Raw genomic sequence first — 20362 nt, 5'->3', positions numbered from 1 at the left:
TTTAGTATAATCGAGTTGATGTCCATGCCACTGAAGTGTACAACGTCGATGATTTGGTTGGCGAAGGTTCAGATGAATTTATTGTCGATGATGAAGTTGAATTTGAAGACGAAACTTTGGCCGAGTATGAAGACGATGAGGATGACGACAATGTTCTAGTCGATAGTGATAGTGATGTTCGTAATGATGTTGTAGTTAGTAATGATGAGGACAATGATATGTAATTTAAACAAGTATATGTAACTTTTTATTTAATTCAATGAAAACTTTATTTATTATCATTAATTAATGATAGTATCAGATATAGGTACACATGCACCTATTGGATGCCTTGGGGATAATTAATGTATTCATGTACTGATTCTCATTTTTTCAAGATATTTGATGAAATATCTTGAAGAAATGAGAATTACTACATGACTGCTTACTATCTCTAAGGGATCTACTAGGTCGGAATAGGGTAGGTTGGGAAAGACAATAAGTAATAAAATGTTAATTTTATAACAAAAAACAATAGTGATGCACCTAGTGGATGCCTTGGGGATAGCCAATGTATTCATGTACTATTCCTCATTTTTTCAAGATGTTTGAGAAACATCTTGAAAAAATGTGGAAAAGTACATGACTGCTTACTATCTCCAAAGGATCCACTAGGTTGGAATAGGGTAGGTTGGGAAAGACCATAAGTAATAAAATGTTAATTTTATAACAAAAAACAACAGACATACATAATTTGAATTAGTTAATTAATGAATATTTTAATGTAGAATGGCCGAACCAAGTAATGACACAAGTGGTGCCTCCAAGAAGGGCATGGGAGCTTATTATGGTGCCAATATCGAGAAGGAGCTGGCCACCAAGAAAGTTAGCCATCTGAAAGTAGAGTTTGATGCACAAACTGGAAAAGCTATTCAAACGTATGGCAAGTGGTTCAACAATTCCATGACTTGTTATTTGCGTAACACCGTACCCCCAACTACACTAGCTTGGGAACAAGTAAAACCAGCTGATATCCAAGTTATTCGACAGGGCTATCTGTAAGCATTTTTTAAACCTTTAATAACTCACTATTAAAGATTTTGTCTATCTTCATAATATTTTAACAAATTCCAAATTTAATTGTGATTTTAGGACAAATTCATTTATCCACAAGACAATCCAGTAATAAAAAACATCTGACTGATTGGCGCCACACAATGAAGAAACACTAGGTAGAGGTTGGAGGAAAGGTGGACAATGAGAGAGCGAAGTCAAAACCTTTTGGGTCGATTACTTCTTCTGATTGGGCAATTCTATGCGATTTTTGGGCTTCTGATTCTCAGCAGGTATGCCGTAGATTTTACATTAATTTTTAATTATAAAATTACAATCTAGATTAATGAGTACTATTTTCTGTTTGAAGTGTATATCGAAGAAAAATAAAGAAGCTCGAGCAAAAATGACCTTACCAGGAGGACACGGTTCTAAATTCATCGTTGCCCATGTTTATGATGACGTAAATTATAATAACCTATATCCTTACATTTACAAAAATATTATAAATGTCACAATGTTTAAATAATTTGCTTTTTTAGATGGACCCATCTACTGGCGAGCTCCCGAGCATGATCGACACATTCGAGTACCTCCACAAGAAGAAGGATAAGTGTATTAGTGATGTAGCGGCGACAAAACATGTAAGTTGCATAACCTTAACTAATTTATGATCATTTAACTTTAAAAAAGTTTAGTAAATAATTAATAAATATTAATTATTAATTGGTTGTTGTCAATTAGTAATTATTTATTAATTATTAAATAAATTTTTAACAATTAAATCTTTATAATCTATGTGCCAATATTTTTATGATTAATGATTATGGACTAAGATAAAAAAAAAGAATGTAACTAATGTTGTCCCCGTATCAGGGAGCTTGTGGGCTAAAGTAAATTTGGTCATAAAAATCCATATCTAAATAAAAAACATGCAAATATAGTTGATGTATATGTTTAGAGACGTAAATTCCCCATAAATGGAATTAACTGCACTTACTGTATATATCAACAACATCTTCATGATTTTATTTAGATATGGATTTTCATGACCAAATTTACTTTAGCCCACTTGCTCCCTGATACAGGAACAAAATTAATTACATTCTTTTTCAATCACTGGTCTGCAGTCATTAATGATAGGATGTTGGCAGATAGATAATAAAGTTATATTTTATATGTTGTTATATTAAAAATTTATAAGTTAGGTTTTCAAATAATGTTATATTGGAATTCGAGATACGTGCTTTTTATTGTGCAGACTGAGATGACCGAGCGTCAAGCATCCTAGAGTACGGCCCCTGTATCATCTGCTGCTTTTTGTGTCGGCGATAATGTCGATGGTCAGTTCCTGCCTGATATGGATATTGTCACGGATGTCCTTGGACCCCGCTTGCATTATAAGAAAGGGTTTGGGGGGTTGCCTAGGTTGAAGGCAATTGGCGCAAAGAGGGCAGCTTCTTCGTCAACTTCTCAAATGTCCGGGCAATTGCCACCTGAAGTGGACACCATTTTGCAGCAAAATCAGGACATTATGCTAGAAAATCTTAACCTAAAAAAGCATACGACTAAACTTGAGAGTCGTTAACGGCGTCAAGATGTCCTGCTCAGTGCTTTGTTGAAGCAGGTTGGTGAAATGGCTCCTGGTTTTACTGTCGACTTACCAGAACAGGATACGGACGAGGACGATGATGCTGACGGGGACGGGGATGATGAGGCGAGCAGTACTCATTTATAGAACTTTCTTTTCATTTATTTAAAGTTTAATTTATTAGACATTTAATTTACTAAACTACTTTTATATTTTCATGTTTGGTGGAGACAATAAATATTAATAGTTGTAATTTTTTATTTATTCATAAAATTTTAATTTTAATTTTATTTCTAATTAAATAATATTACTAAAAAATTAAATAATTATTAATATATTAAAATTGAAATTTATTAATTAATATTAATATATTGAAAATAAAATTAGTAATATAATAAAAAAAAATTATTTAAAAAATACTTTTACCAGCGCAAAATTACGTCAGCAAAAGTCTCAACCCTCACTGCATATATACATCTTTCCCTGCGCAGATATGCGCCATTAAAAGAGTCATCTTTTGCTAGCGCATTTTTTTGTTGCCAAAAGATACCATTGCCGGCGCATTACATTTTGCGTCGGCAAAAGTGAAATTAGTGACGGGGGTACGTCGCGGACCTTTTCCAGCGCAAATTTGCATCGACAAAACCCATATGGCTTTTGCCAGCGCAAAACTGCGCCGACAAAAGTGAGGTTTTTTGTGGTGAGAGTTGAGTAACTAAGCTTGCATCTAATCATTTCCAATAAAGTTCTGTTCCGGCGTTCCGCTACATCATTTTGTTTCAGAGTACCTGGGGCAGTAAGTTGTGATAAAATCCCAAGTTCAGTTAAATGATCTTGGAACTGCATATCCAAATATTCTCCTCCCCTATCAGATCGCAATATCTTTAACGTTTTACCTATCTTGATCATGAAAATGTTTCTGATTTCTTATGCATTAGGTAAAGACATGAGTATCTAGAGTAATTGTCAATGAAAGTGACAAAATACTCAAAACCACCCCTTTCTTGTACATTCAAAAGTCCACAAACATCTTAATGAACAAATCCAAGTGGCTCCTTGGCCCTATCACCATTTGCAGAGAATGGACGCTTGGTTAGTTTGCCTTCTAGACAAGATTCACAAACAGGTAATTCACCTAAGGTGAGTTCCCTCAAAGGGTCTTCCTTTGTAAGTCTTTGAATTCTATCATAGCCAATATGACCTAGTCTCAAGTGCCATAAATACGCCATGTTATCGTTATCGATCTTTTGACGTTTATTGGTCCTAGGTTTAACTACTTTGAATAAATCATTGTTAAGAGCAAAGGATTCGTTAGGTCGCAAAACATAAAACTTGTTTTCCAACCATGCAATACACAATTGTGATCCATTTAAAAAAATAGATATATTAAAACTTGTGAAAGTCATAACAAATTGTTCTAATTGCAACATGGAAACTGAAATTAAATTTTTACTAAAATCCGGAATAAAAAACATCCTTCAAAATTAAATATTTATTTATTAACTTCAGGTGTGACGTCCCTAAGGTAGGGTACGTGTGTGACATACTCGTGATTCCAAGGTTTACGAGTATGTTAAGCACTTGACCAAATGAATTAAATAAAATGATACTAAGAAATACAGAAAAAAATTAAAACTTTTATATAAACTTATTAATAGAAATTATTACAGGTATGAATACTTTACATTTAAATGTAGCAATATGAAAAACCCTTAACCATTATTGCATTGTTACTGAGTCCGTGCTCCACAATTTGCTCAACATCTAATGCCACCCCTGGAAAAATGTTGGAAAATAACATAATGAGCTAACGTTCAGTAAGTAAACCTCATGCATACACATACACATGAATGTCGTGAGTTTGAAGTGCACATATACTCATATGCTGACTTATAATACTTATGCATTTCATTTATTGATCAAGCACTTTCAAACTTTACTTTTGTTTTTTTTCTCTTTTTACTTTCACATTGTTATGGGCCCATTATCTTATGTGCACACTGTTCGATTTAGCCAATGCCTGGGCTTGTTACACATATAATATGAAATCCCATGGGTTCTCCTCTAACTAGCCATCGTCGCAGCTGGGCTCATCGTATTACTCATTTCATCGTTGTCATAGCTACCATACTTATTACACATATAAATGGAGGAGAAATATGGGAACATGGCAAACATATCTAAATAATCAACTCTGACCTAGCCCACACTAGCGGGAAGCCACTATAAGGCTTATAGACTTCCGTCTTCTTTACTGAACATACTTAATTGCTTAATCGAAACAGTGACACCCTTTTTAAACATCTTATTATCACTTTGCTTAAGCCTTGTTGTCATTAAAATGTTCAACTTCTCATAAGACTTTTCAAGACATTTCACAACTTTTCTCATATTCTTATGCATGGTCTTATATCACATAATAATGTATCACATAACTGTACATGTCATGCATACATGCTGATGTTGAAATGCCAATGTTCATGTTCATGATTTCATGTTTGATGGTATTCAATTAAGACATTGTATCACATCCCATATAACTCAAAACATCTTTAGTCATAATATATGAAGCTTTGGGTTGGTGATGTTATACCTTAACGTAGAGCTATGGCTCAGGTCTAAGGTTTCCAGCCTACAAACTTAAAGGCTTCAAATATCATAGCATGTAACAAAATCATGAACATAGAAGGTAATCCACATATTCATCAACATGAGAACGCATACTTGCACATAAATCAAATCAAACTTAACCAATTAAGATAACTTTTACATATCATGAAATTCATCTATTATATGTTATACAATCCATTATGATATGCATACCACACATAACTCGTATAAACATTCATCACATACTCATCATATGCATCATCTTCATATACTTAACTCATCAAACATACACAGTCATTGTAGTCATGCATATTGCGTTAATGGTTGTAGTAGCCTCGCCGGTCTTTGATGTTCTGTCTTAATCTGCGGCAAGTTAAGTATTTTGCCACATATTGCGTTACATCCTTTTTCAGTCCCTGTCACCAATACAATACCTTAAGGGCGTGGTACATCTTAGTTGTCCCGGGGTGAACTGAATACTGGGTAGTATGAGTTTCCGCCAGAATCTCTTTCCTCAGCTCATCATTGTCTGGCACACAAATACACCCCTCGAATCTGATCAATTTGGTATTTGACATAGTGAAATCCTTGACATTCCTATCCTGCATCTATTACTTTAGGTCACTCAACTTCTTGTCTGCATTCTGCCCTTCCCTAATCCTTTCTAACAAGGTGGACTGAAGTGTAACCTTTGCAAGTTAACCTGTGAACAACTCTATACCAACTCGTTCCATGTCTTCCAGGATCTTCCTTGATACTCCTTGTAAAGAATAAACCAATACCAGACCTCTGCAACTAAGAGCATCAGCTACTACGTTGGCCTCACCAGGGTGATACATTATCTCCAAGTCATAATCTTTGACTAACTCTAACTGTGTCTCATGTTCAATTCCGTCTACATGAAGAAACACTTTAGGTACTTGTGATCGGTGTAGATTTCACATTTCACCAACTCTTTAATGCAAACACCACTGTAACTAACTCTAGGTCGTGTGTTGGATACCTCTATTCATAATCTTTCAATTGCCTCGAAGCATAGGCAATTACTTTACCATACTACATTAATACACAACCTAGTCCTTGCTTTGATGCATCACAATAGACCACAAACTATCCTCCATTCGTTGGTAAGTTGAGTACCGGTGCCAATATGAGTCGACTTTTCAGTTCCTGGAAGCTTTGCTCACACTTGCCTGACGAAATGAGTTTTTTTTTTTTTTTTCTCGTGAGTTCCGTCAACGGTCTCGCTATTTTCGAGAACCCTTCCACAAATCTCTTGTAATAGCCTGGTGAAACGTAGTAAACTTTTGACCTTAGAGGCATTCTTTGTTCTTGGCCACTCCTTCACTGCGGCGACCTTAGTAGGATCAATCTTGACTCCCTTGTTACTGACGATGTGTCTTAAAAATGCAACCTCAGACAACCAAAACTCACACTTCTTGTACTTCTCATACAACTGATGTTCTCTCAATCGTTGCAAAGTCAAGTGTAGGTGTTCCTCATGTTCTTCATGTGTCTTAGAATACACCAATATATCATGTTTGAACATGATGGCAAAACAATCTAGAAACTCCTTGAAAATCAGTTCATGAGGTCCATAAAAAATGTTGGGGCATTCGTGAGTCTAAACGACATTACTAGAGACTCGTAATGCCCATATCTGGTTCTGAACGCTGTCTTCGGTATGTCTTCATTCTTGATTCTAACCTGATGGTATCCCGATCGAATATTGATTTTAGAAAACACCTTTGTCCCCTGAAGCTGGTCAAATAGATCATCAATCCTCGTCAATGGATACTTTTTCTTTATCGTCACCTTATTTAGCTCTCAGTAATCAATGCACATCCACATGGACCCATCCTTCTTCTTGGCAAATAAAAATGGTGCGCCCCAAGGAGAGTATCTCGGTCTGATAAACCCTAGCTTGAGTAATTCTTCCAACTGTGTCTTTAGCTCTTTCAATTCTGTTGGTGCCATTCTTTATGGTGCTCAAGATACTGGTGTTGATACTGGCATAAGGTCAATCATGAACTCAATCTTCTTATGCGGTGGTAACCTTAGCAACTCTTATGAGAAGACGTCGAGAAATTCAACAACTACTCTAGTTTCTTCAGACCTCCTATCTGCTTCTTTAGCGTCATCGACCATGTTCACTAGGTACCTTAGACACCCATGTTGCAATAACACTCAAGCCATCATCGTTGAAATAATAAAATTTGGAGTTTCTTTCTAATCAAACTTTTATGTGTATTTAGTAACAGTGAGACTCCCCGATTCTAGTCTGGTGAATTCATCCATATTTATAGCTAGGATGACAGAGTTATAATACTTGTCTGAACCTGTCCAAGTCCATAATATTCACATCCTCTGCTTGTTGCATCACTTCTTACCATGTGCAAGCATCATTCCTTAGCATATATAGGACGTACAGACCACCCGTCATTTTTGTGAACTCTCATCATGTTCAGGTTGTTCTCCCTGTAGCTGTCCCACTATTCTGCCTCGACCGGATCAGTGCTTCCCTAAAATAAAACACTGTGGATTTTTTTTTTCCAGAACCTTTTAAACAGTGGCTCATTTCTATCCTCTGTAGTAGGTTATACCACTAAAGCTAGTGATAGTCTTTTCTTTTCTCTGGCCCCACCAATCTAGTTGGCACCGGCAGCACTACTTGACACCTCATTTACTTCATTTCGCCTTTAGATGGTTTCTTCCATTCATAGTAAAATGTTCCTACCATCCCCATGGTTCTGGTGGTAAACCGTTGTTTCCCCCTCAACCTCAACCACACAACTCATACCAATTAAGCACTAATACAGAATGTTTTGACCTTAAATAATGAAACTACGCATTCCATCAATACACTTGATAAACCGAAGGAACAATTTAATCGCAAATTTTCCAAATATTCAAATCATCTTCGAATTAACCTTATCAAGTTTCTAACTAGAGGCTCACACTTAGCTATCTATCAAGCTTCTCAACCTAGTACTACTATGTGCATAAACTTAAAAGACAAAATTCACATAAGTAAGAATTTAACACTTACAGTACAGTGAGTCGAGCTCGTCCCTTGGCGATGAACTTTACATGTTAGGGCTTTCCACAGATTCTTTAGGACCGTTTTGCTCTAATACCATAATGTAACGCCCCGATTTCCCGAGACGTTACTTAGGGAGTCCATTTAAAAATAATAAACAATAAATACTTTAAGACACTAAGAGAACATATTTATTTAAAATTTAAGCACACAATGAGATCTCATTATTTTAAAAATAAAAATGTTGGACGCTAGGTTTAATAACAAAACATAAAGAAAATAACCATTCAAGTATGAAAATTTAAAAACATAACATTTATTTCTAAAAACATAAAATAACTGGAGCCCAGCCTCTAACATGTTTCGTCCATGCCTCGAGCCCGCACCACTCACTGCTTTGCTTTGCCTTTACCTGCACACAGAGTACCCGTGAGCTAACGCCCAGTAAGAAGAGCTATGTAGGACATAACTCCCCAAACCAAGAAACATAAACTTTCAACTAAACATAACTAAACATCATAAGCACAATAATCATCGTGTGATATATAAACACCATATCACACTAACATAATGCGAGTTACACTCACACACATAAATACTAACAAGTCATGTTGATCGGACATGAAATGTAATCTGCCTTGCCTGCGCTGTACTCACACTCGGCATTCCCACGGTGGCACATAGTCTAGCCTGCGCTGTACTCACACTCGGCCGTTCCCTCGAGACATCGTTGCCCTGCCTGCGCTGTACTCACACTCGGCAGTTCCGTGGTGGCATCCTATTATCCTGAGTTATACACACCCAAGATAATTCCTGCAAGTGCTATACTCACACAAGCAGCTAAAATCTAGTAGCACGCCTACTCTATAATCTAAGCATGTCTACTAACTGAAATCCCTAGCACTATCCTTTTGCTAGTCAACCTAATGCAACAATTCAAGTCACAAAATAATTACATAACTAACAAATAAGAAAACAAGGTTGTACGCATAATGTACACCCTGTGCGCAGATGTCCACTCTTCTTACCTTAAACAGTGCGTTTTCCGCTGACGTGTCTCGAACCACTTGCTGCGTCACCTCGATGACCGCTAGCTCCTAGACGTCCAATTACACAGCGAAAATTTAGGAAAAATAAAATAGGCGTTAAGGTTTTATTTCGAAACCTTAATTATCGAAATAATTTTACTATGTCATTTTAACATGCATGACACGTAAATTAAAACAATTTTCCACAAAAGGTTCAAACCATCATGTCACATACACAAACAATGATGTTTCTAACATATCGCATGAATTCATATAATTACTTTTTATGTGAAAATTACCAAAATACCCTTTAATATCATAATTACATTAAAGACTCAATAATTTTATAAAAATTATCATATGACAACAAAATTTAATAAATAACTTTTCCAGAACCCTGAATAATCAGAAAATTCTCATATATGACCAGAAAAATAATTTTTAACATTTATAAATTATTTTCCCTCAATTTCTCAAATAAAACCCAAATAATATAAATAAATACAGAACCAAGCCTAAAAATAAAAATAACATACAGAACTGTTTAAAAATCCAAAATAAACTTATAAAAATTATTTTAGAATTTTTTGGGCAAAATAACTATTTTTTCTTAATTAATTTTATAGAAAAACTAATTAATTAAAGAAAAATTTATAACTGATTACAAATAGAATCTAACTATACAGATCAGTTTCTACACCCTACAGTAACACACAAAAATTTACCTAGGGTTCAGAACAGTAGCATTAATATTTGTTATATTTAAAATATAACATAAGCCAAATAAATCATGAAAATTACATAAATGATACAAATTCGAAATAAAATTATAGAGAACCTTAGAATCTCATTTTAAACATATACAAAAATTCTCAGAATTTTTAGAATACTTAAAATAATTTTTTCACATTTATTTTCTTAAATCACATATTTAAAAGCAAATAATTGAAGAAAATTATAAAATACGATCAAAAATTAAATATAAACATACAAATCCATTCTAAATAATGCAGATATTGTTGAAACATAAAATCATATTTTTCTGAACAATAAAAATATTTTTCATAATTAATCTTTATTTAAACTTAAATAAATCATAGTAATTCAAAGAAAAATCAGAAAAATACCAAACCACTTGGAAAATGCTCTAAAATTGATATACTAATTTTTAGGATTCAAAAATCAAAGAAAAAACCTCCATAAATACCCAGATCGGGTTCACCGGAGCATCGCCGGAATCTTCTTCTTCTCTGTCGCCGGAAAGATTCTAACTCCTCTTTCTACTTGTTTTTGACACTCCAAACCGGTTGGAATTTGTTCCCAAAGATCCCAGCACCTTGAATAACCCTTGAAGCTCAAGAAAATCGACCCATGATGGCCGAATCATGGTTGTCTTCCCCGTCGCCGGTGTACCGCCAAAAATGGTGGTCAAAATACAAGATTTTGTTTCAGAGCATTTTTGATCCGTTTCTTCACGTTCAAAACACCTCTTAGGGTCCCTCTAAGCTTTCTAAACACTTCAAACAAACCCGGAACCTCCCATGTTCTCTTAGATTCGAAATTATTCAAGAACACCCACTTTAATGGTGAAAACTTGTGATTTTTGAAAACGACCCTTCTATCCCCTTTTGTCACGTCAAAAACGTTCTTTAGATCATAGGAAAGATATTTCAAACACTCAAAACCACCCAGAAATTTCCTAGAGCTCTCAAACCCGAATTCTCCCTTTCTCTCTCTAGAAAAATTCAAGAATGTCTATTTTCTTCCACTAGTGCGACTCTCCCTCTCTTCCCACGATTTTGAACTGTTGAGAGGTCCTCTAAGTCGTGCTTGAACAAAAAGAAACGAAGGCTTAACCACTTAGTTGTTGTTGATCGATTATAACCCTATGCTTAAGGAATTTCTTGTATTTCTTTTAAAATAAAAATAAAAGAAATTGAGATATTATTATAGCTGATTTAAATTTCGAATTTAATCAGTTAATTGCATTTGAAATCATATTCTAATGTCATTTAAATGCCCCTCAACTAAATTCAAACACAGGGACATTATGGTGATTTCATAATTACATGCAATTACCATTATTTAATCAATTTAAATAATAATGCAATAAATCGTATAATGAGATAAAATGAATTCATATCATGTTATTAATATTATTATGCTCATAATAATAATAACATTCACAACATAAATAAATAATTAAATTAACTCATGTAATTAATTATTTATTAGGCATTATGCACATGCCAAGATTTGAATCTCATTCTAGATTCCCAAACATAAGAAATCGAGAATCTTTGTTATCATTGGAATCCATACATACCTAAACCCATAAATATGTAAAATGACAGAATACTCTCAGTGGCGAAATTACAAAATGACCCTTTCGAGAAAACGGATATTACACATGGGCCTATGAAATCAAGCTCCAATAAGTTATCATAAATTTAACAAATAAATTTACTAACTTATTAATTTCTCGTGACTCCACTAAAGACCAGAATGGCACTATTGAATTCATAGAACGCTCTATAACAAATACAGTTACGTTATTAATTAGTCATTGTTACAACCATAATTTTCGCTCAATCCTCTATAGACGGTCTATAATGAGATGGGACTAAAATACCATTTTACCCCTCATTGTGTTTTATCCTTAAAACACTTAGTTCCTTGTAAATAATATTTCAGTAAACTAATATTAATTACTGAAATGAGATCTCTATCATTTAGCACCTTTAACCAAACTAAAGGAAACCATCGTTTTACTTCTTCATCGGAAGCTATAGATCATATCTATGATTAACACTCCCACTCAATTATACTACCGAGTTCCTAAGATGTAAGTATGGGCTAGTCCGTAGGGTAAGCTGGTAACAAACAAGTAAAAAAAACTCAAATAATACAATCAATTAGAATACTAACTACTCAGAATTGAGATTGAATTGACCTATGGTCAACTATATGATATGACTATAATAGATAATAATGGTATGTTTACTTATCCTATCTACTGTCAATATCGATCTAGTCCAATGTAACAAATACATCTGTTCTTATCTACTTTGCTAATGTTCTGGAAAGAACATAACACTGCAATGTGTAAGTAGATCAAATCGTAGATTGGCAAGTCAGTGTAAATCATGTGCGCTGACTAATCTTAGGACTAACTTATTTTGAACATATAATCATATTTATATTCCACTGTGATTATGTCACTATAAATATGATTAGCTATATGCTCGGGATTTAATATGAGTTTATATAAAATAAATAATCATGAAAATAAAACATTTGTGCAAAGTGATTGACCAAGTCAAAAAATGATTTCTATTATTTTATTGATAATAAAATGAGATTACAAAGAAATTAAGTTTTAAGAAGGGCATAAAACCCCAGCATTATATTCTTCAATTTAATTTTTCTTTCTTCTCTAAAACTTCTTTGTTTTTGTCGAATATTTATGTTTGTGAACATGAATTTGATTATGGAGTAGTTTTCTTTTAGGTTAAGAGTTATTTCAAAACCCTAGACATGAGATCTTGAATGCATTGATGAATTTTATTCCTTCTATTTCCTTATATTAAATTGCTTCTATTTTTCTATTTTAATGTTATGAATATTGTAAAATCTTGTTTAGATGGCTGCTGATTAGGATTTTGCATTATTCTACTTGTTGGGGTTTTATGCTTTAACTAAAACTCAATTTCTTTGTAATCTCATTTTATTATTGAAATTCCATTTTTAGTAATTACCAAATTAATTAAACCATGTGAATTAATTAAAGAGCGGAATGGTAATTAACTGTTTACACAGATAGCAATTTATTTCAGGACAGAATCCGAACTTGTCACGACAGAAACTGAACACAATAAATAGACAGTGCAAAACAATAAAGAACACACCAAATTTTTACAAGGTTCAGAAACCCTTTCGAATAACCTACTCCTTGGGGCCACGCCCAGAGAATAAACCAATTAGTAAAGAAACAATGTGTAGAAAAGCATTGACTTAAACAATGTAAGACTCCCTCTTAAACTATTGCCGCAATCTTGTTGTACTCTTCTCTACGAATCTGATTTGATGAAACGCTAATTCTCTTGAACTCCCTTCAAAGAATAGCGAGTGCACACTTCCTCTCGAAGTGAGACTTAGATAGAATCCTCTCCCGAAGATCCTTATGAACACGTTCACAATAAACATTATCTGTTTACGATGGACTAGATAGATATCCACAAGTACACTCAGCACTCTCACAAAGATTAAGGTTGTTATCCAAAAAGCAGGTGTGGATGACGTGGCTGACATTTTCAACACGTGGCGGACACATGGCAAAGAATTTGTTCGACCATCGACCAGGGAGATTTTCCTGACACAGCATTTGGGTTTTATATACAACCAGTCTGGTCGTGTACTCCGTATATTTTGAAATAATCTTGTACAATTGTAATCATATCCGAGATTATCTCCTATGATACCTGATTATTCGATTAATTAGGTAACAATATCTATAATTGATTTATGTAACCCACCATGAGCCTATAAATATACAAGAAATAGCTCAAGGTGGGATCTTTGGGCCAAGGATTGTTACGCTTTTGAACAATGAACAAGAGAATTTCAGCTATTATCTCTCATTTGTAATACTCATCTCTCTAAGGCTTGTGAAACTCGGAGAACCCTAGTTCTTTGATCACACCTTTGAGAATCAAGATCAATAATAGCTTAAGTGAACGTAGGTCATTACCAATTCCTGGGGTCGAACCACTATAAATCGCTGTGTTAATTTATAATCTTTCCATTAGATCTAATTCAATATCTTCTATTACATTACGCTTTTGACTCCGTGTTAGTTGACCAAAACTAGGGTCAACATTCTGGTGCTTTCATTGAGAGTTGAACTCAAGTTGTTGAAGTACTAATGGCAAAGACAACCAGGAAGACTACGTAGGCTACTGACGCTGCACCCTCTCAACCTCCTCCTCCAAACATGGCTGATAATGAGCCACACTTGGAGTTTGATGAGGAGGAACTGGACTCCGAAACGCTGAGAAATACTCTGAGAGTATTGCTGTAGAGTCCAAGAACTTTACTTAGCTAAGATAGATAATAGTATGATAGTATTTATAGCATTATCTTTGTTACTATGGATTTTTGGTTCAGACCGGGAATTATTTGGACACTCATAGTAGTACTTATAGATTTTCTAAGTTTAATCTATAGTTTAAGAATATTAAGTATAACCTAAGGTTTGATTAAAGTGACTGATATTAAGGATTATATTTATTATATTATAAGGTTTAGACATCAACCAATAGGATTTTAAACACATGTTATGAATGGTGATTAAGGATTAAGATTTTTGAGGATTTAATATAATAAGGAGTAAAGTTTGAATGTTATAGGGTCAGTCAGCAGCTTTGAGTACGTTGAGGGCTTAGTCAAGGCTGTTTACTCCATTCAAACTTAGCTAAAAATGTGTAATTTCGTGTTTAAATATTCAGCGAGTGCCGATATATCGCAGCTATAGGGGGCGATATGTCGCAGCACGTAGATACGGAAAACACGAAACGATGCACGGTCGCCTTGGGCATACTGGCCCAGGCGATATATCGCCTACAGGGGGCGATATATCGCCTCCTTCAGCATATGTTCAATTGTTTTTTAATTCTTTTCCTTTCAGCCATTCAAACTTCTTCATAAGTCCAGCATCTTTTGAACGAGTCTTCAGCCTTTGCTGAACGATTATTCAAATGATTTTCACTTAAAAAGCCATTATTTTTATTCAAGTAAAATCAAGATACTTTCATTCCAAAACTCTATAAATAGGACCTAGTACCCAGCCATTATTCACCATTTGCTCTAAGTTCAGAAGCTGCTAGTGTTAAGTGAGTGTGAGAGTGTAAACACTTGGTTTGGGGAAAAACTATAAGCTTAAACATCATAAGCTTATCAAACACTTTGGGAAGTGAGTTCTATAGTATTTCGGTGGAGGTTAGATTGATCTTGCAAATCTTTGAGGTAAACCCGAAACTCTATTTCATGTTATTTCCTTTCTCAAAACCTTCTACTCAGTCCCCTAACCTCATTCTTATTTTGGTTAGGGAATCCAAGTTCTTAAGCACATAAGTTGTGGTAAGCATAATTCTCAATGGTTTAGTCTTCCTATTCATTTTCATCTATTTCCTTCTTTCAACTCACTCTTGTTCATTATGGTTTTAGGAGTGTTCCAAAATTCCCAACTCAGTCCATTATATCCCGGTAACTTTGGTAAGGAAAATAGGCTAGAATCTATATGTTTATGTTATCTTATGTGTTATGTTTTCATATGTTATGAATATGTTATTGATGTGTATGTTGTAGGCTTGGGCATATGCCCTATTTGACTAACAAGACCCCAAAAAGATTGTGGGCATAAGCCTATTTAGCTGGTAGGACCCCACTAATCTCATGGGCATAAGCTTGTTTAGTCTATGGGACCCCAAGTAATAATGGCCATTATAATAAGTGCATTATGTGTTATGATATGTCTTTACGTTATTATGAAATTGATATGTATGACTATGTGTTAGATTTTTCCTTGCTGGGCATTAGGCTCACTCCTTTCTGTTTATGTGCAGGAAAATAAGCTTAGAGGCGGTAAGATTCGTGACGCTTGGAGGATGTGTATCGATGATGAATGGAGTCAAGGGTCCGAGCGTTATTCGATTCGAGGATGTAGTCTCATTTTATGTTTTCTATGGTTTTATGTGTATTTTCCGCACCAATGATGTAATGTCTTTTATTTTAAATCATCTTTTGTTTTAAAGACAATGGGATCCCATAATCCTTCTTAGTATTCTGTTTATTTGTAAATAACTCTTATTTTGCAAGTTACTCAATAAATTATGGTATTTTCGTAAAAATGTAAGTTTTATGTCTAGTTTCGTTAATGGTCCAAATAGTCTAGATTAGTGGGTCATTACAATTGCAAGAGGAATTGGCCAACCTGAGGGCCAGTCAAGAAACTGTTGCGGAGACCATGGCGCGACAGCAGCAAGAAATAGAGCGTCAGTGTCAGGAGTTGAGTGAGAGACAGGTGGAGATGGATCGTTGTCAGAGGGATGCCATGGCAGTCCTCGAAGCAGCCCTCCAATTGGCTAGGAATCAGGCTGTGCCCGCCTCGCAGCCTGACCAACCCCCGAATGGGCCACCTCAGAAAGGTCTCAATCCTAGCCCTCCGCTCCAACCAACAAGCCCTCAAAGGCCGGAGTAGCCACCAATGCCTCAGGATGATGTCCCACCTAGGGACCCTGAGACGCAGCCTCCATCCCAGGCTGGTCGAGGTAGACCCTCGCGTCCAAGGCTGAATAAGGCCAGGCAGCAGCCCCGTAGCCCTAGATGCCTGGGGGGTGAAAAGTTGCACCCACCGAGCAAGGGACAGCATCCTTCTGGCAACATAAGGAACTCAGAGACAGGCTCTGTGGTCAGGGGCCCTCCACAGCATGATAATGCACGAGGACCTACCGACAAGCGCAGGCCTCCCCCTAATGCTGGGGAAGTTCCAGCCCAGGGAGGCAACCAAGGAAACAGTCGGTCCCACTACAGCTAATCGAGGTTCAGGGATGGCCACGGCTACAATGAGGCCAACTCAGGCAGAGGGAATGCTGGTCGAAGAAACGAGGATAGAGGTGGAGGCATAAGTCCCCCACCTAGAGAAAACCGACATGCAGGACACAATGCTGGGGGGCAGCCCAAACAAAATAACGTCTTCAGCTAGCTTGGAGCCAGCGAGCAGCGGCGAAGAGAAGATGACTTAAGGGATGTACTCAATGACTGCCGAGAGAGGCATGATGGGTACATTCCCCCGGCACTAGAGGCCCCGGCGATTCTTGAGGCCGTCCAGACCCAAATAGATGCCCTGAACCAAGCAGTGCAACAGCTGGTCGGGGGAAGAACGCCTCATATCGAGTATGACAGGAGAAGGGGCACTCCTTTCATACAAAGGATCGCCATAGCTGAAACCCCCAGTAAGTTTAAAATGCCAACACTTCCGAAATTTGATGGGTATGGTGACCCGGTATCTCATGTCAACAAGTTTGAGATACAAATGGACATTCAGAAGGTGTCCGAAGACGCTCGATGCAGGATCTTCCCTGCAACACTTTCTGATGTTGCACATGAGTGGTTCTTTAAGTTCCCTCCTACAAGTATTGTATCTTGGGAGATGTTCGTAAAGGAGTTTTACGGACAGTTCTACGTGGGTCGTGTGCACCTAACTGAGGCAAACCAGCTGGTTGAGATACGCCAGCAAGAGGGAGAACCACTGAAAGATTATGTCCAGCGTTTCATGCGAGCAACAACTAGGGCTAAAACGGTGGGAGACGAAGGCAAAATGATGGCCATAACTGCAGGAGTTAGGCACCATACGCCTCTATGGAGTAGCCTCAGGAAGCATGGGGTTAAAACTACCCAGGAGTTCTTAGACCAAGCTGATTGATACATCAAGCTCGAGGCTGCAATTGCCAACGAGGGAAAGTCTCCTAATAAAGACAAAGGGACTAAAAAACCCACCAAGGCCGCCAATGGGTCAAAACCCAACAGCAACGGCAAGGGCAACGGGGATGGCAATGACAAGAATGGTGGAAAATGGGCCCATGATGAACCCTCAACCTCCGAGAGTAAACGCCCCAAAGGCAATCGTTATGAGCCAAGGTTCACCAACTACACCGACCTAATCGAATCTCGAGCAGAGGGGTATCAGGCCACAAGCTCTAGTGTGCCTTACAAAAGACCCGCTCCCATTCGAAAGGATATGTCAAAAAGTGATACAATCAAGTTCTGTCATTTTCACAACGATTACGGGCATGATACGAACGAGTGTACCAGCTGAAGGATGAAATCGAGCTCCTTATTAGACAAGGACACTTGAGGAGATACATGCGGGCCACGAGAGCTTCCCAACAAGAGGCTCCAGGTGGCAAAGAGCAGGAACCTGCACGCCAACACTCGCCACCTTTACAGCCTGATCCCGTGGCTGGCACCTTACTCACCATCTGCGGAGGCCCGTACCTCGCGGGAAACATCGGAAAAGCAAGGGAATGATATGCTCGGACCCTATGTCACGACCAAGACATTGATATGATGACTGTGGAGGATCGGGCATCAAAGAAGGCTCAAACAGAGGATGAAGTAATAACCTTCTCTGATAGCGATGCCCAACATGTCCGGTTCCCACATTCCGATCCGCTGGTCATAGATGTTCAGATTTCCAACATGATGGTGAAAAGAGTACTGGTCAATATAGGAAGTTCAGTTAACATCCTGTATAAATCTTCGCTGGAATGGATGAAGTTGTCCGTCAAGGACTTGGAGCCCTGCAACCAAATAATTTATGGTTTCTCTAGTGAGGGACTTGCTCCAACGGGGTTGATTAGGCTTCCAATAACAGCAGGTGCTGTGCCCACCAACAGGACATTACTCACTACTTTTATAGTAGTCGATTGTCCCTCGGTCTACAATGCTGTAATTGGAAGGCCAATATTGGTCGACCTTCGGGCCGTCACCTCTATATGGCACCTGGCCATGAAATTCCCAACAGATGCAGGGATAGGGTGTGTATTGGGAAACTAGAGAGAAGCCAGGGAATGCTATAATGCCTCAATCACCAAGGCCAAGAAGGGTGCGCTAAGGATTATTCCCCTAAAAGAGTTGCAAATGGCTATTGATGTACAAGCCCAATCAGGTGATGAAGTCACCAAATAGGGTGTTGCCCAAAGTGAGGATAGAGACTTAGATCCTCACTTTGGGATTTTGAAGATGATATAGGACCTGTCGAGGACCTTGAAGAGGTCCAACTCGACGAAAAGCATCCGACCATAGTTGTGAAGGTCGGCAAAAACTTAGAGACAACAACCAAATACGCACTGGTGGAATTTTTGAGGAAGAACCAGGAAGTTTTCGCCTGGTCGCATAAAGACATGGTTGGGATAGATCTTGAAGTCATCAGCCATGTCCTAAATATCGATAAAAACTATCCACCCGTGCAACAGTATAGGAGGCTGCTCGATAAAGACAGATCAAAAGCCTTAAAGGAAGAAGTTGAAAGATTGAAGGAGAATGGGTTCATCAGGGTGGCATTTTATCCATTGTGGGTCTCTAATCCAGTATTGGTTCCCAAGCCGAATGGAAAATGGCAGACCTGCGTGGATTTCACAGACCTTAATAAAGCCTGTCCTAAAGATTGCTTCCCACTCCCAAGGATCGACCAGTTGGTCGATGCAACTGCAGGCCATGAGATCCTCTCCTTCATGGATGCATACTCAGGGTACAATCAGATTAGTATGCATCCCCCTGATGAGGATCACACTAGCTTTCGGACTGAGACAGGGCTTTACTGTTACAAAGTAATGCCCTTTGGTCTGAAAAACGCTGGTGCGACTTACCAGCGACTAGTTAACCACATGTTTAAGGAGTTGATCGGGATAAACGTGGAGGTATACGTCGATGACATGCTGGTGAAGTCAAAAAAGGCAGAAGGACATGTGAAGGATTTACAAGAGTGTTTCAATGTTTTGAACAAATACCAGATGAAGCTGAATACTCTCAAATGTTCCTTCGGAGTAGGATCAGGGAATTTTTTGGGTTTCATTGTCAATTCAAGGGGAATCTAAGCTAATCCTGAAAAGATCAAGGCCCTGATCGATATGAAATCGCCAACGAAGATCAAAGATGTGCAAAGTTTGACTGGAAGGATCGCCGCGCTCAGTAGATTTATTTCAAAATCAACAGATAAGTGCGTTCCTTTCTTCAATCTACTTAGAGGCAACAAGAAGTTTGAGTGGACTGAAGACTGCGAACAGGCTTTCCAAGCCTTAAAAGCCCACATGGCGCAACCTCCTGTCTTATCAAAGCCCGTAGATGGGGAAACTTTGTTCATATACCTGGCAATCACTGAATACACTGCTAGTGCAGTGCCAGTGAGAGAAGAAGAAGGTGTACAAAAGGAGGTGTATTATGTGAACAAGAGGTTAATCGGAGCAGAATTGAGATATCCTCCCATTGAAAGATTAGCCTATT

At 37.3% G+C, this 20362-nt stretch overlaps 2 long non-coding RNA genes across 2 annotated transcripts in view; one reads left to right on the top strand and one right to left on the bottom strand.

Moving 5' to 3' along the window:
- Positions 1-8537: 8537 nt before the first annotated feature.
- On the bottom strand, positions 8538-11190 carry LOC133793927 (uncharacterized). The gene is made up of 3 exons (XR_009875034.1): positions 10497-11190; positions 9302-9370; positions 8538-8685 (listed from the first exon to the last, which is right to left on the bottom strand). It is a non-coding gene; the product is annotated as an uncharacterized LOC133793927 (long non-coding RNA).
- Positions 11191-15535: 4345 nt separating this feature from the next.
- LOC133797999 (uncharacterized) overlaps positions 15536-20362 on the top strand; it is a 77370-nt gene continuing 72543 nt past the window's right edge. The window contains exon 1 of the long non-coding RNA XR_009875754.1: positions 15536-15574. This is a non-coding gene — a long non-coding RNA (uncharacterized LOC133797999). The remainder of the gene's footprint in view (positions 15575-20362) is intronic.

This window comes from Humulus lupulus, chromosome 8 (genome assembly GCF_963169125.1).
Source record: "Humulus lupulus chromosome 8, drHumLupu1.1, whole genome shotgun sequence".
In the NCBI taxonomy this organism is placed as follows: Eukaryota; Viridiplantae; Streptophyta; class Magnoliopsida; order Rosales; family Cannabaceae; genus Humulus; species Humulus lupulus.
This window is presented reverse-complemented; position numbering and strand designations above follow the sequence as displayed.